Source organism: Triticum aestivum, chromosome 6B, assembly GCF_018294505.1.
Source record: "Triticum aestivum cultivar Chinese Spring chromosome 6B, IWGSC CS RefSeq v2.1, whole genome shotgun sequence".
Lineage (NCBI taxonomy): Eukaryota > Viridiplantae > Streptophyta > Magnoliopsida > Poales > Poaceae > Triticum > Triticum aestivum.
Window position 1 is genome coordinate 179,202,039 of NC_057810.1, and position 17,395 is coordinate 179,219,433.

A 17,395-nucleotide genomic window follows, 5' to 3' on the forward strand; every position below is an offset into this window, starting at 1 on the left:
TTTTTTTCTAGGGAAGTGTTGCATACCCTTCTTTAAGGGAAATTGGAATCTAATATTCCCTTCCTTCATATTAATAATTGCACCAATCGTTCTAAGGAAAGTTCTACCAAGAATAATAGGACATGAAGGATTGCAATCTATATCAAGAACGATAAAATCTATGGGCACATAATTCCTATTTGCAACAATAAGAACATCATTAATTCTTCCCATAGGTTTTTTAATAGTGGAATCCGCAAGATGCAAGTTTAGAGAGCAATCATCAAAATCACGGAAATCTAGCAAATCACATAAAGTTTTGGGGATAGTAGAGACACTAGCACCCAAATCACACAAAGCATGAAACTCAAAATCTTTAATTTTAATTTTAATAGTAGGTTCCCAATCATCATAGAGTTTTCTAGGGATAGAAACTTTCAACTCAAGTTTTTCTTCATAAGATTGCATCAAGGCATCAACAATATGTTCGGTAAAGGCCTTATTTTGACTATAAGCATGAGGGGAATCTAGCATGGATTGCAACAAGGAAATACAACCAATCAAAGAGCAATTTTCATAATTAAATTCCTTGAGATCCAAAATAGTGGGTTTAGCAACCTCACAATTTTTATTTATTTCAATCCCACTTTCATCAATTTCATCATCAAGATCTAGAAACTCCGAATTCTTAGAACGCCTTCTAGGTAAAGGAAGATAATCTTCCAATTCATCAAGATTCATATTGCAAAACAAAGATTTAATGGGGGACATATCAATAACTTTTAGATCTTCATCTTAATTTTCATAGGGATTGTAAGAACACGCTTTAATAAAGGCATCTTTGGAAGCACGCATCCTAGCGGTTCTTTCCTTGCACTCATCAATGGAAATTCTCATGGCTTTGAGAGACTCGTTGATATCATGCTTAGGAGGAATAGATCTAAGCTTTAAAGAATCAATTTCAAGAGAAATTCTATCAACGTTCCTAGCCAAATCATCAACTTTAAGCAATTTCTCTTCAAGCAAAGCATTAAAATTCTTTTGTGAATTCATAAACTCTTTAACACTACTCTCAAATTCAGAGGGCATCTTATTAAAATTTCCATAAGAGTTATTGTAGGAATTTCCATAATTATTAGAAGGATTACTAGGATAAGGCCTAGGATTAAAATTCCCTCTATAAGCGTTGTTTCCAAAACTATTCCTACCAACAAAATTCACATCCATAGATTCATTATTATTCTCAAGAAAAGAAGATAAAGGCATATCATCGGGATCAAGAGGAGTATTTTTAGGAGCAAACATCTTCATAAGTTCATCCATCTTTTCACTCAAAACATTAATTTCTTCTATAGCATGCACTTTTTTACTAGAAGATCTTTCGGTGTGCCATTGAGAATAATTAGCCATAATATTATCAAGCAATTTGGTAGCATCCCCTAACGTAATTTCCATAAAAGTGCCTCTCGCGACCGAATCTAAAAGATTTCTAGAAGCAAAATTCAATCCGGCATAAAAAAATTTGTATGATCATCCATAAATTCAAACCATGAGTAGGGCAATTGTGAAGCATTAATTTCATTCTTTCCCAAGATTGGGCAACATGCTCATGATCAAGTTGTTTAAAATTCATGATGTCATTCCTAAGAGTGATAATCTTAGCGGGAGGAAAATACTTAGAGATAAAAGCATATTTGCACTTGTTCCAAGAATCAATACTATTTTTAGGCAAAGATGAAAACCAATCTTTAGTACGATCTCTAAGTGAAAACGGAAATAACTTCAATTTGACAATATTGTTATCCGTATCTTTCTTCTTTTGCATATCGCACAAATCAACAAAATTGTTTAGATGAGTAGCGGCATCTTCACTAGGAAGGCCGGCGAATTGATCTTTCATAACAAGATTCAACAAAGCGGTGTTGATTTCACAAGGCTCATCATTATTAAGAGGAGCAATCGGAGTACTAAGGAAATCATTATTATTGGTATTCGAGAAATCACACAATTTGGTATTATCTTGTGCCATGGCAACAAGTAATCCAACACACAAGCAAACAGAAAGGCGACGGGAAGAAGGCAAACGGGAAAGAGAGGAGGAGATTGGGAAAGAGATGGCAAATAAAACGGCAAGGGTGAAGTGGGGGAGAGGAAAACGAGAGGCAAATGGCAAATAATGTAATGCGAGAGATAGGGATTGCGATGGGTACTTGGTATGGTTGACTTGCTTGCGTGAGCCTCCCCGGCAACGGCGCCAGAAATTCTTCTTGCTACCTCTTGAGCACTGCGTTGGATTTCCCCGAAGAGGAGAGGATGATGCAGTAAAGTAGCGTAAGTATTTCCCTCAGTTTTTGAGAACCAAGGTATCAATCCAGTAGGAGACCATGCACAAGTCCCTCATACCTACACAAAATGATAGCAACTCGCAACCAATGCTTACGAGTTGTCAATCCCTTCACGGTCACTTACGAGAGTGAGATCTGATAGAGATAATATTTTTGGTATTTTTGATAGATAGATGCAAAGTAAAAATAAAGGAAAAGTAAAAACAAAGCAAGTAAATAAAGTGATATAGATTGATATGATGAGAATAGACCCGGGGGCCATAGGTTTCACTAGTGGCTTCTCTCAAGAGCATAAGTATTCTACGGTGGGTGAACAAATTACTGTTGAGCAATTGACAGAATTGAGCATAGTTATGAGTATATCTAGGCAATGATCATGTATATAGGCATCACGTCCAAAACAAGTAGATCGAAACGATTCTGCATCTACTACTATTACTCCACTCATCGACCGCTATCCAGCATGCATCTAGAGTATTAAGTAAAAGCAGAGTAACGCCGTAAGCAAGATGATATGATGTAGAGGGATAAATTCATGCAATATGATAAAAACCTCATCTTGTTATCCTCGATGGCAACAATACAATACGTGCCTTGCCACTCTTTCTGTCACTGAGTAAGGACACCGCAATATTGAACCCAAAGCTAAGAACTTCTCCCATTGCAAGAACTACCAATCTAGTTGGCCAAACCAAAAAGATAATTCGAAGAGACTTGCAAAGATAACTCAATCATACATAAAAGAATTCAGAGAATAATCAAATATTTTCCATAGATAATACTGGATCATAAACCCACAATTCATCGGTCTCAACAAACACACCGCAAAAAGAAGATTACATCGAATAGATCTCCATGAGAGAGGGGGAGAACAATGTATTGAGATCCAAAAAGAGAGAAGAAGCCATCTAGCTACTAGCTATGGACCCGAAGGTCTGAAGTAAACTACTCACACTTCATCGGAGGGGCTATGGTGATGATGTAGAAGCCCTCCGTGGTGGATGCCCTCTCCGGCGGAGCTCCAGAACAGGCCCCAAGATGGGATCTCGTGGATACAGAAGGTTGCGACGGTGGAATTAGGTTTATTGCTCCTGTTCTGATCGTTCGGGGATACGTAGGTATATATAGGAGGAAGGAGTATGTCGGTGGAGCTCCGACGGGCCCACGAGGTAGGGGGCGCGCCTAGGGGGGGCGTGCCCTCCACCCTCGTGACCTCCTCAGGCACTGCTTGGAGTAGGGTCCAAGTCTCCTGGGTCACGTTCGGTTGGAAAATCACGATCCCGAAGGTTTCATTCCGTTTGGACTCCGTTTGATATTCTGTTTCTTCGAAATACTGAAAAAGAAAAAAAACAATTCTGGGTTGGGCCTCCGGTTAATAGGTTAGTCCCAAAAGTAATATAAAAGTGGAAAATAAAGCCCAATATAGTCCAAAACAGTAGATAAAGTAGTATGGAGCAATCAAAAATTATAGATACGTTGGAGACGTATCAACAACCAGGAGCAAGAGTATTGTACCAAGCTTTAGCATCACCCTTTAATGAGAATGGAAATAACTTGAGAATATAGTAATAGCAATTTTTCTCATCATGAGCAAAAAGGGTAGCTATATCATTTAACTTAGTAAGTCTCGCAGTGCAACACCGGACACCTTTAGAGATTCGGCAAAAATTCTCGGATATTGCTATATATGCATCAGTTTCGAATTGTGTCTTCGGTCAATAGTTGGGTTGCCCGGCTCCTGTGCTTGCCTCCTACGTTCTGCTTTGTTTGGCTAGGTGTGCAAAGGGAGAACCACTGCAATTGTGCTTCCAGCTCGTATGCTTAAGCACCTCAGTGGAGAAAGCCGAAAACTGACTGTCACAATAAGCGTAAACTGGTCAGCAGTCCGATGACTGTATTAAATGATGGGCCGTTCATAACATTGGCCGAAGTGTTTACGGCTTGACCTTGGTTGTCGCCGAACACTAACCAGGGGCTAGTAGCTGGCGTCCCAACTTTAAGCTCCTAGGACTAAGCGAAAATTATAAAGCCCGCATATCTGATTGCCTCGTTTCCGCTAACACAACCGCCTTCGGGCACCGAGACATCGGCTAAGGGTTGTTTTGTTATTTTGGAAACACCCTGCATAGCATCTACAAGGGGGTAGAAGCCGATGATGGGACACTTTCAGATTATAAACGGTCACAACAGAAGTGAAAATTTGGGTTCATTTAGACCACAGAGTTTGGAAGCTTTCCCCAAACTAAATCCTCAGTATTTTCCTCCCACATTGACCGGAGCTGAGGTTTCATGATCATGCTTAGCATGACAACCCAAATAAAGGAATCGATAGTGGGACTATTTTCTTTGTACGATGTTTCTTATGTTAAACGATAATATAACATGTCTCTCTGCGTACCTTTGTTTATAAAACCGTATGGTCGGATTCCCTTGTTTGCCGTAAATCTTTGCCCTCATAAAGGCCTTATAAAGTGGGACAAACACTCCTTGGCTACTGGCTGAGGAGGTTGAAGCCGATGGTCGGTCAACAAAGTTTTGTACAATGCGGATTCGAGTACTAATGATGTAGAGTACTTGGATACATAGAATCATTACACATAATTTGTGATTTTACTTTGGATATCGATCCTTAATTTGGCCACCCGTGCCCACATTAAGGCTCGGGGGCTACTGGGCTTCGTGCTTATCATTTACAAATATTAAAGGGGTACATCGATCCCTTGATCTGGTGTTGCCACCCGACCAGTGTCTCGGGGGCTACTGCATTGACAATCCAATGCAGAAAATTTAAAGTGCAATATAGTTTTCGTGGAGATTATTATCCTCAGGTTGGTCGGCCGCACCCAACCCGAGTCTCGAGGACTTTGCACACCGCGTTTCTATTCCTAAGTATGTTGCCGAGCTGGGAATTGATCCTCAGGCTGATTTTATGAATCGCCCTGAGTCTCAGGGGCTACTAGGGTCAGCGGTTTGATTTTTTCCTTCAGGTGCATCCCGGATATTAGGCCAACACGCACCTTGAGGGCTACTAGCTATACATCTTGGCTGATATTACATTGCATAATTTGGAATTAAATTCATAAAAATCAACCCATGGCGGAGGTGGTGCACCACCTCGGATATAGTCCGGCGTTGGTGCTCGACTATAATATACACCCCGGAAGCAGTCCGGTATAAAGCTCGAACGCTAGTGGCTGGCTCCGTAAAGGGCATTTCTGGCATTAAGCTTGGCTAAACTCCTTCGACTTTTTTGAGCCAAGGTGATCTATGACACCTCGAATATAGTCCGGCGTTGGAGCTCGGATACAGTCCGGCATTGGAGCTTGGACATAGTTCGGCGTTGGAGCTCGGATACAGTCCGGCGTTGGAGCTTGGACATAGTCCAGCGTTGGAGCTCGGATACATTCCGGTGTTGGAGCTCGGAAGCGGTCCGGCGTTGGTGCTCGGCTGCTAAAGATACCTCAAATGTAGTCCGGCGTTGGAGCTCGGACGCAAGAGGACACTGCCGCCCGGGAACAACTCCAAACCTGAGGTGTGGCATAAAAATAACAAGGCATTGATAAAGGCCGGAAACTTAAAGGGGCTCCTCGGATACCCGACGTGTAAACTCTTCGGATTCACTTTGGCGATCCTCAAGATCGAAGATGGGAAGATTTGTTGAACCAGTTTTCAAGACCGACGACCGAAGATGAAGAACAGTTCGGAAGAATCAAGGAGCGTCCCCAACTTGAAGACCAGTTCAGGGGGCTACTAACGGTGTCCTGGACTAGGGGGTACTCACCACGTCGTCTCCCGATCAGTTGGATTGGGCCGAGGACCCCCATGGCCGTATACTCATGGGCCAGTTCGGACAACCCCTGCCGCATACAAGGAAGACTCCACAAGACTTGGCGCCCAAGACAAGGACTCTCCTAAACCCTAGGCCTCCGGTGTCTTATATAAACCGAGGCCAGGCTAGTCAATAGACAATCTCATATTCATTACTACAATCTCGTGGTAGACACATGTACTCTGTACTACACCCATATGAATACAATCAAAAGCAAGACGTAGGGTTTCACCTCCATCAAGAGGGCCCGAACCTGGGTAAAATCCCGTGTACATGTTACCACCGCTCCAAGACGCCTAGCTTAGGACCCCTACTACGAGATACGTCGTATATTGAACCGACAATGTGCCACGACAGTTTCAGTTTCATAACCATGGAAAGGATCAGATTCAACCAAAGTGGTTAACTCTGGTTCAACAGAGAATTCATAATCCTTATCAGCAATAACAATAGGTGAAGTAGCAAACTCAGGATCACATTTCATTTTAGCATTCAGAGATCTTTCTTTATACTTGCACAAAATTTTCTCTAGATCATCTCTATCCTTACAAGCAAGAATATCTCTAGTTGCCTCCTCACTCATAGTATAACCTTCCGGTACTTTTGGCAATTCATATCTAGGAGGACTAGTTCTAGTAGGTGTTTCAGTATTTTCAGTTTCAAGTTCATCATTAGATTCAACAATATCATGTTGTCTTACTTTAGCAATTTGTTCATAAAGAAATTCACCTAGTGCCACATCATCATCAAGCAAGGTACTAGCATCATCATGAGTAGCATTCGTAGCATAAGTAGCATCATCAATAACTTGTTATATATCAGAATTAATAGCATGTTGTGGTGTTACAAGTTTACTTATAATAGAAGGTGAATCTAAAGCAGAACTGGATGGCAGTTCCTTACCTCCCCTCGTCTTTGAGGGGGAAAAATCTTAGTCTTAGCATCCTTTAGATTCTTCATAGTGATAATATGATAATAATCCCAAGTGACTCAACAAATATAGCTATGATCCCCAACAATTGCGCCATAAAAAGGTCTTGATGACCCACAAGTATAGGGGATCACAACAATTTTCGAGGGTAGAGTATTCAACCCAAATTTATAGATTCAACACAAGGGGAGCCAAAGAATATTTGAAGGTATTAGCAGCCGAGTTGTCAATTCAACCACACCTGGAGAATAATTATCTGCAGCAAAGTGATTAGTAGCACAGTAGTATGATAGTTTTGATGATAGCAGCAGTAGTAACGGTAACATTAACAATGATAGCAGTGATACTATAGCAGTAATGATAGCAGTAGCAACAATAGTAACTTAGCAGAAACAATATAAGATAAATTCGTAGGCATTGGATCGGTGACTCGTTGGATGAAATTCATCATGAGACAGTTATAACCTAGGGCGATACGGCACTAGCTCCAGTTCATAAATATAATGTAGGCATGTATTCCATAAATAGTCATACATGCTTATGGAAAGAACTTGCATGACATCTTTTGTCCTACCCTCCCGTGGCAGTAGGGTCCTATTGGAAACTAAGGGATATTAAGGCCTCCTTTTAATAGAGAACCGGAACAAAGCATTAACACACGGTGAATACATGAACTCCTCAAACTACGGCATCAACGGGAGTGGTCCCGACTATTGTCACTCCGGGGTTGCTGGATCATAACATGTAGTAGGTGACTATAACTTGCAACGGATTAGAACATGGATATAATGGTGATAACATAAACGGTTTAGATCTGAAATCATGGCATCCGGGCCCAAAGTGATAAGCATTAAGCATGGCAAAGTAAAAGCAATATCAATCTCAGAACATAGTGGATACTAGGGATCAGGCCCTAACAAAACTAACTCAATTACATGATGAATCTTATCCTACTCCTCACCGACCAGCGAGCCTACGAAGGAATTACTCACTCCCAGTGGGGAGCATCATGGAATTGGCGATGGAGATGTGTTGGTGATGACGAAGATCGAAGATCCCCCTCTCCGGAGCCCCAAATGGACTCCAGATCTGCCCTCCTGAGGAAGATCAGGGTTTGGTGGCGGCTCCATCTCGTGAAATGTGATAATTCTTTCTCCCTAGTTTTTTCTAGAAATATGGGATTTTATAGCATCGGTTTGCGGGTCAGCGGGGCCACCAGATGGGCAGCACCCACCAGGGCGCGCCTGGGGGGGCTGGCGTGCCCTGGTGGGTTGTGCCCACCCAGGTGCCCCCCTCAGGTCCTTCCTGGTTCCAGAAATTCTCTTATTAGATATAAAAAATCCTCGCAAAGTTTCGTTCCATTCTGAGAACTTTTATTTCTGCACAAAAATAACACCATGGTAGTTCTACTGAAAACATCGTCAGTCTGGGGTTAGTTTCATTCAAATCATGCAAATTAGAGTCCAGAACAAGAGGAAAAGCATTAGGAAAAGTAGATACATTGGAGACGCATCAGCTATCAAACGTCACAACATAACTGGGTGATCATAAAGATGCTCTACTGGTATCTCCGAAGGTGTCTGTTGAGTTGGCATGAATCAAGATTGGGATTTGTCACTCCGTACGACGGAGAGGTATCTTTGGGCCCTCTCGGTAATACACATCACAAGAAGCTTTCAAGCAAAGTGACTAAGGAGTTAGTTGCAAGATGATGTATTAAAAAGGAATAAAGAGACTTGCCGGTGACGCGATTGAACTAGGTACTGAGATACCGATGATCGTATCTCGGGCAAGTAGCATACCGATAGACAAAGGGAACTACATATGTTGTCATAAAGGTTCGACCGATGAAGATCTTCATAGAATATGTAGGAACCAATATGGGCATCCAGGTCCCACTATTGGTTATTGGCCGGAGAAGCGTCTCAGTCATGTCTACATCATTCTCGAACCCATAGGGTCCACACGCTTAACGTTCGTTGACGATATAGTGTTATATGAGTTATTTGAATTGGTGACCGAGTCCCAGATGAGATCACGGACATGACGAGGAGTTCCGGAATGGTCCGGAGGTAAAGATTGATATATAAGACGATGCTATTTGGTCACCGGAAAGGTTTCGGAATGTACCGGGTATTCATCGGATCACCGGAAGGGGTTCCGGGAGGCCCCGGGAGTTTATTGGGCCAAACGGGCCAACGAGGGAGTGCACACCAGCCCACATGGGGCCGGTGCGCCTCCACCTCATGGCGTCGGCCCTAGGGAAGGAAAGGGAGAGGGCTGGCCCCTCTTGCCTTTTCTCCCACATGAGAAAAAGGGAAGGGGGGCACCCCTCCCCCCTTCTCCCAAGTGCCAGAAAAGGAAGGGGGCGCCATAGGGTAGGCGCCCAAGGGGGCCAATGGCCACCCTTGGGGTGCACCCTGGCTGCCTCCCCTCCCCTAACCTATATATACATGAGAGGGAGGGGGCGCCGCACACCACGATAATCCCCAAGCCTTGTGCGGCGCCTCTCTCCATGGTTTCATCCTCCGTCAAGTTTTCCCGTAGTGCACGGCGAAGCCCTGTGATAACCCACAAGTGTAGGGGATCGCAACAGCTTTCGAGGGTAAAGTATTCAACCCAAATTTATTGATTTGACACAAGGGGAGCCAAAGAATATTCTTGAGTATTAGCAGTTGAGTTGTCAATTCAACCACACTTGGATAACTTAGTATCTGCAGCAAAGTATTTAGTAGCAAAAGTGGTATGATAATAAAGGTAACGGTGGCAAAAGTAATGTTTTTGGGTTTTGTAGTAGTTGTAACAGTAACAACGGAAAAGTAAATAAGCGAAGAACAATATATGAAAAGCTCGTAGGCAATGGATCAGTGATGGATAATTATGTCGAATGCGATTCCTCATGTAATAGCTATAACATTGGGTGACACAGAACTAGCTCCAGTTCATCAATGTAATGTAGGCATGTAATCCGTAAATAGTCATACGTGCTTATGGAAAAGAACTTGCATGACATCTTTTGTCCTACCCTCCCGTGGCAGCGGGGTCCTAGCGGAAACTAAGGGATATTAAGGCCTCCTTTTAATAGAGAACCGGAACAAAGCATTAGCACATACTGAATACATGAACTCCTCAAACTACGGTGATCACCGAGAAGTATCCCGATAATTGTCACTTCGGGGTTGTCGGATCATAACACATAATAGGTGACTATAGACTTGCAAGATAGGATCAAGAACACACATATATTCATGAAAACATAATAGGTTCAGATCTGAAATCATGGCACTCGGGCCCTAGTGACAAGTATTAAGCATAGCAAAGTCATAGCAACATCAATCTCAGAACATAGTTGATACTAGGGATCAAACCCTAACAAAACTAACTTGATTACATGGTAAATCTCATCCAGCCCATCACCGTCCAGCAAGCCTACGATGGAATTACTCATGCACAGCGGTGAGCATCATGAAATTGGTGATGGAGGATGGTTGATGATGATGACGGTGACGAATCCCCCTCTCCGGAGCCCCGAACGGACTCCAGATCAGCCCTCCCGAGAGAGATTAGGGCTTGGCGGCGGCTCCGTGTCGTAAAACGCGATGAAACTTTATCTCTGATTTTTCTCCCCGAAAGTGAATATATGGAATTGGAGTTGAGGTCGGTGGAGGTCCAGGGGGGCCATGAGATAGGGGGCGCGCCCAGGGGGAGGGGGCGCGCCCCCCTGTCTCGTGGACAGGGTGTGGGCCCCCTGGTCTTGATTCTTTCGCCAATATTTTTTATATTTTCCAAAAAGTCGCTCCATGGATTTTCAGGACATTCCGAGAACTTTTCTTTTCTACACATAAAACCACATCATGGCAGTTCTGCTGAAAACAGCGTCAGTCCGGGTTAGTTTCATTCAAATCATGCAAGTTAGAGTCCAAAACAAGGGCAAAAGTGTTTGGAAAAGTAGATACGTTGGAGACGTATCAACTCCCCCAAGCTTAAACCTTTGCTTGTCCTCAAGCAGTTCAGTTGATAAACTGAAAGTGATAAAGAAAAACATTTACAAACTCTGTTTGCTCTTGTTATTGTAAACATGCAAAGCCATCATTTAGGTTTTCGTAAATATTATGAACTAACCATACTCACAATAATACTTAGGTCTCATAATTACTCATATCAATAGCATAATCAGCTAGCGAGCCATAATAATAAAACTCAGATGACAACACTTTCTCAAAATAATCATAACATGAATTAACAAAATGGTATCTCGCTAGCCCTTTCTGAGACCGCAAAACATAAATGCAGAGCACCTTTAAAGATCAAGGACTGACTAAACATTGTAATTCATGGTAAAAGAGATCCAGTCAAGTCATACCCAATATAAACCAATGGTAATAAATGCAAATAACAGTGTGCTCTCCAGCGGGTGCTTTTTAATAAGAGGGATGATGACTCAACATAAAAGTAAATAGATAGGCCCTTCGCAGAGGGAAGCAGGGATTTATAGAGGTGCCAGAGCTCGATTTTAAAATAGAGATTGAATAACATTTTGAGCGGCATACTTTCGCTGTCAACGCAACAACTATGAGATGGTTGTATCTTCCATACTACATGCATTATAGGCAGTTCCCAAACAGAATGGTAAAGGTTTATACTCCCCCAACCACCAACAAGCATCAATCCATGGCTTGCTCGAAACAACGAGTGCCTCCAACTAACAACAGCCCTGGGGTTTTTTGTTTAATTATTTTGATTTGCTTTGATCTTTTTGGATCATGGGACTGGGCATCCCGGCTATGGGACCTTTCTTGTGAATGAGGAGCGGAGTCCACTCCTCTTGGGAATAACCCACCTAGCATGGAAGATATAGGCAGCCCTAGTTGTAACATGAGCTGCTCGAGCATACAAAACAGAATTTCATTTGAAGGTTTGGAGTTTGGCACATACAAATTTACTTGGAACGGCAGGTAAATACCGTATATAGGAAGGTAGGGTGGACTCATTGGAATAACTTTGGGCTTTAAGGAGTTTGGATGCACAAGTAGTATTCCTGCTTAGTATAGGTGAAGGCTAGCCAAAGACTGGGATGCGACCAACTGAGAGAGCGACAACAGTCATAAACATGCATTAAAATTAATTCACACCGAATACAAGCATGAGTACGATATAATCCACCATGGACATAAATATCATGAGGGCTATGTTGATTTGATTCAACTACATGCGTGAACATGTGACAAGTCGAGTCACTCAATTCATTTAAAGGAGGATACCATCCCATCATACCACATCATAATTATTCTAATAGCATGTTGGCACGCGAGGTAAACCATTATAACTCATAGCTAATCAAGCATGGCACAAGCAACTATAATCTCTAAATGTTATTGCAAATATGTTTATTTCGTAATAAGCTGAATCAGAAACAATGAACTCATCATATTTACAAAAACAAGAGAGGTCGAGTTCATACCAGCTTTTCTCATCTCAATAAGTCCATCATATATCATCATTATTGCCTTTCACTTGCACGGCCGAACACTGTGTATAATAATAAGAGTGCACGTGCATTGGACTAAGCTGGAATCTGCAAGCATTCAACTCAAGAGAGAAGACAGGGTAATATGGGCTCTAAGTAAAATAAACAATCATGCATATGAGAGCCACTAAGCATTTTTAATATGGTCTTCTCGACCCCCAAAGTAAAGAAAAGAAAATAAAACTATTTACACGAGAAAGCTCCCAACAAGTAAGAAGAAGAACTGGAAATCTTTTTGGGTTTTCATTTTAATTTCTACTACAAGCATGGAACTTAAACTAAGTATTTTTTTGGTTTTTCTTAAGGTTTTTCAAACACACTAGAAGAAAACTAGAAAAAGAAATTTAAACTAGCATAGATAATACAATGAAAGAGTATGAGCACCGACGACTAGTGTGTGAACATGAATGTAAAGTCGGTGAGAAATACGTACTCCCCCAAGCTTAGGCTTTTGGCGTAAGTTGGTTTAATACCAAGGACCGCCTGGCTGATATCCGTAAGTGAAACTGGGGTCGTACTGAGATGCAGCGGCAACCGCCTCCTGAGCTGTGGCGTGTTGGCGAGCTGCCTCCGTTCTCCCCTTGTGTTCAGCTGCTTCCTCCCTGGTGACAACATATCTTCCTTTTGCCTGATAATCAAAAAGGTAGGGAGCAGGAAGAGTAACATGGACGACGTTGTGTCTGTCATAGATTAGTCGATATTGGAGGAATTGTTCATTCCTCCCAAGAAATTGATGATTGACCATAGCTTCAGATCCAAATAAACATGAGGTATTATCATATTTCCCTCTCTTGGGGCTATACCAAGATAATTAGCCACACGGGTTGCATAAATTCCTCCAAATAAATTTCCCTTTCTACTATTATTCTGCAACCTACGTGCAACTATTACCCCCAAGTTATAACCTTTATAACCTAACACAGCACTCTTGAGGACACACAGATCAGGGACACGCATATGGCATGCTTCATCTTTACTGTTAATGCATCTACCAATGAAGAGAGCAAAATAATGTATAGCAGGAAAATGAATGCTCCCTATGGTAGCTTGGTGTTATGTCCCTGGATTCTCCCATAGTAATACTAGCAAGGAAATCTCTAAATTCAGATTTGTGAGGATCATTAATATTACCCCACTGGGGGAGTTTGCAAGCAGTTGTAAAATCCTCTAAGTCCATGGAATAAGATGTATCATAAATATCAAATATGACACTAGGAGAATTACGCGTGCAGTTACATTTAAACTGCCGCACAAAGGAATCAGTCAATTGATAGTATTGAGGACACTTATCTTGTAAGAAGTCCTCCAGCTTAGCATTACTCACATACGCGTCAAATTCCTCCTTGAAGCCTGCTTCGACCATAAAAGCATCGGATGGCCACTCACAAGCTCGTACATCCGCGTCCCTCGGTAATTCAACATCTTGCTCACTATAGCAATCCTTGGCCCTTTCTTCACCGAGGAACCACCTTGGTACATTCTTCTAAGCATAATTCTTTTTCTGAAATTTTTCTGAAATTTTAGTAACTTCAAAATAAAAGTGAACAAAACTAAACAAGATTGATAGCAACTACTCCTACAAGTGCCTAGAACCTATATCATGCATTAGAATTGCTTGGGACCTCATAAATTCAACATGCAAGCTCAAGAACATGGTCACCTATGCAGCAAAATTTTGCAATGAATAAAGCACTAGAACAAAAACTAATTGGACCAATGGACGAGTCACATACCAAGCAACAATCTCCCAAAGCAGTTTTGTAAATGGAGCTTTGAGCAAGGACATCGAAAATCGCAGCAAAATGAGCTAGAACTCGTGTTTGAGCTGGATGGGGATTTTTTTTGGGTAGAAGATGAAGTGTGTGGATGCTGGCATAAGTGGAGGGGGGCCACCAGGGGCCCATGAGATAGGGGGGCACGCCTAGGGGGAGTGGGCGCGCCCTCCACCCTCGTGGCCTAGTGCTTGCCCCTTCTGCAGTGTTTTCAGTGCCTAAAATCCTCAAATATTCCATAAAAAATCATACTAAATTTGCAGGGCATTTGGAGCACTTTTATTTTCGGGATATTTTTTTAATGCACAGATAATTCAGAAAACAGACAGAAAATACTATTTTTTCTTTATTTATTCTAAATAACAGAAAGTGAAAAGAGGGTACAGAAGGTTGTGCCTTCTAGTTTCATCCATCTCATGATCATCAAAATGAATCCACTAACAAGGTTGATCAAGTCTTGTTAACAAACTCATTCCGAATAACACGGAACCGGAGAAATTTCGAATAACACTAGGTTACCTCAACGGGGATATGAAAATCCCGAACAATAAGAATATCATACTTTTTCTTGACAGTAGGGAGAGGAAATTCAAAACCTCCAATAATAATAGTTGGAACTTTTCCAATAGAATTCAAGCTATGAACTTGAGATTGTTTTCTCGGAAAGTGTACCGTATGCTCATTATCATTAATTAACATGAAAAGTGACATTGCCTTTGTTGCAATCAATAACAGCCCCTGCAGTATTAAGAAAAGGTCTACCAAGGATAATCGACATACTATCGTCCTCGGGAATATCAAGAATAACAAAGTCTGTTAAGATAGTGACATTTGTAACCACAACAGGCACATCCTCACAAATACCGACAGGTATAGCAGTTGATTTATCAGCCATTTGCAAAGATATTTCAGTAGGTGTCAACTTATTCAATTCAAGTCTACGATATAAAGAGAGACGCATAACACTAACACCGGCTCCAAGATCACATAAAGCAGTTCTAACATAATTTCTTTTAATAGAGCATGGTATAGTTGGTACCCCCGGATCTCCAAGTTTCTTTGGTATTCCACCCTTAAAAGTGTAATTAGCAAGCATGGTGGAAATTTCAGCTTCCGGTATCTTTCTTTTGTTTGTAATGATATCCTTCACATACTTAGCATAAGGATTTACTTTCAGCATATCAGTTAAGTGCATATGTAAGAAAATAGGTCTAATCATTCCAGCAAACCGCTCAAAATCCTCATCATCCTTTATCTTGGATGGTTTAGGAGGAAAGGGCATGGGTTTCTGAACCCATGGTTCTCTTTCTCTACCGTGCTTCCTAGCAACAAAATCTCTCTTATCATAACATTGATTCTTTGATTGTGGTTTATCAAGATCAACAACAGGTTCAATCTCTACTTCATTGTTTTTGCTAGGTTGAGCATCAACATGAACATTATCATTGACATTATCTCTAGGTTCATGTTCATCACCTGATTGTGTTTCAGCATCAGAAATAGAAATATCATTGGGATTCTCAGGTGTGTCTACAGTAGGTTCACTAGAAGCATGCAAAGTTCTATCGTTTTTCTTTTTCTTCTTTTTAGAAGAACTAGGTGCCTCTAAATTGTTTCTCTGAGAATCTTGCTCGATTCTCTTAGGGTGGCCTTCAGGATACAAAGGTTCCTGAGTCATTATACCAGTTCTAGTAGCCACTCTGACAGCATAGTCATTTTTATTATTTAATTCATCAAGCAAATCATTTTGAGCTTTAAGTACTTGCTCAGCTTGAGTAGCAACCATAGAAGCATATTTGCTAATGAGTTTGAGTTCACCTTTAACTCTAGCCATATTATCGCTCACGCGTCCTATCTCGAAAGCATTATTCTTTAACTCTCTACCAACATAAGCATTAAAACTTTCTTGTCTAGCCATAAAATCATCAAATTCATCTAAGCACGGGCTATGAAATTTAGTAGAGGGTATTTCAACTTTATCATATCTATAGAGAGAATTTACCTTTACTACCTGTGTCGGGTTATCAAGACAATGTGGTTCTTCAACAGGCGGTATATTAAGACCATGTATTTCTTCAATAGGTGGTAAATTCTTAACATCTTCAGCTTTAATACCTTTTTCTTTCATTGATTTCTTTGCCTCTTGCATATCTTCAGGACTGAGAAATAAAACACCTCTCTTCTTCGTAGTGGGTTTAGGAATAGGCTCAGGAGTTGGCTTAATTGGTTCAGGAATTGCCTCGGGAATTGGCTTAGGAAGAGTCCAATTATTTTCATTAGTCAACATATTATTCAATAGCAACACAACCAGCACAACTATCCAAGTAGTCCTTGGAAGCATCGGTTAGTCCATTATAAAAGATAACAAGTATTTCATTTTTCTTGAGAAGATGATCAGGCAACGCATTTAGTAACCGGAGAAGCCTCCCACAAGCTCTTCTTTGATTTGCACAAAATTATATATTTCTCGCAAGGCAACTTGTTTCTTATGAGCAGGGAAATATTTAGCAGAGAAGTAATAAATCATATCTTGGGGACTACGTACACAACCAGGAGCAAGAGAATTATACCAAGTCTTAGCATCACCCTTTAACGAGAACGGAAATATCTTAAGGATATAAAAATAGTGAGACTTCTCATCATGAGTAAATAGAGTGGCTATGTCATTCAACTTGGTAAGATGTGCCACAACAGTTTCAGATTCAAGGCCACAAAAAGGATCAGATTCAACTAAAGTAATAATCTCAGGATCAACAGAGAATTCATAATCATTATCAGTAACACAGATAGGTGAAGTAGCAAAAGTAGGGTCAGGTTTCATTCTAGCATTAAGAGACTGCTGCTTCCATTTAGCTAATAATTTCTTCAGATCATATCTATCATTGCAAGCAAAGATAGCTCTAGCAGCTTCTTCATTCATAACATAACCCTCAGGAACAACAGGCAATTCATAATCATTGGGAGAATTTTCATCATCACTATCATCAATAATAGCATCTTCAATAATTTCAT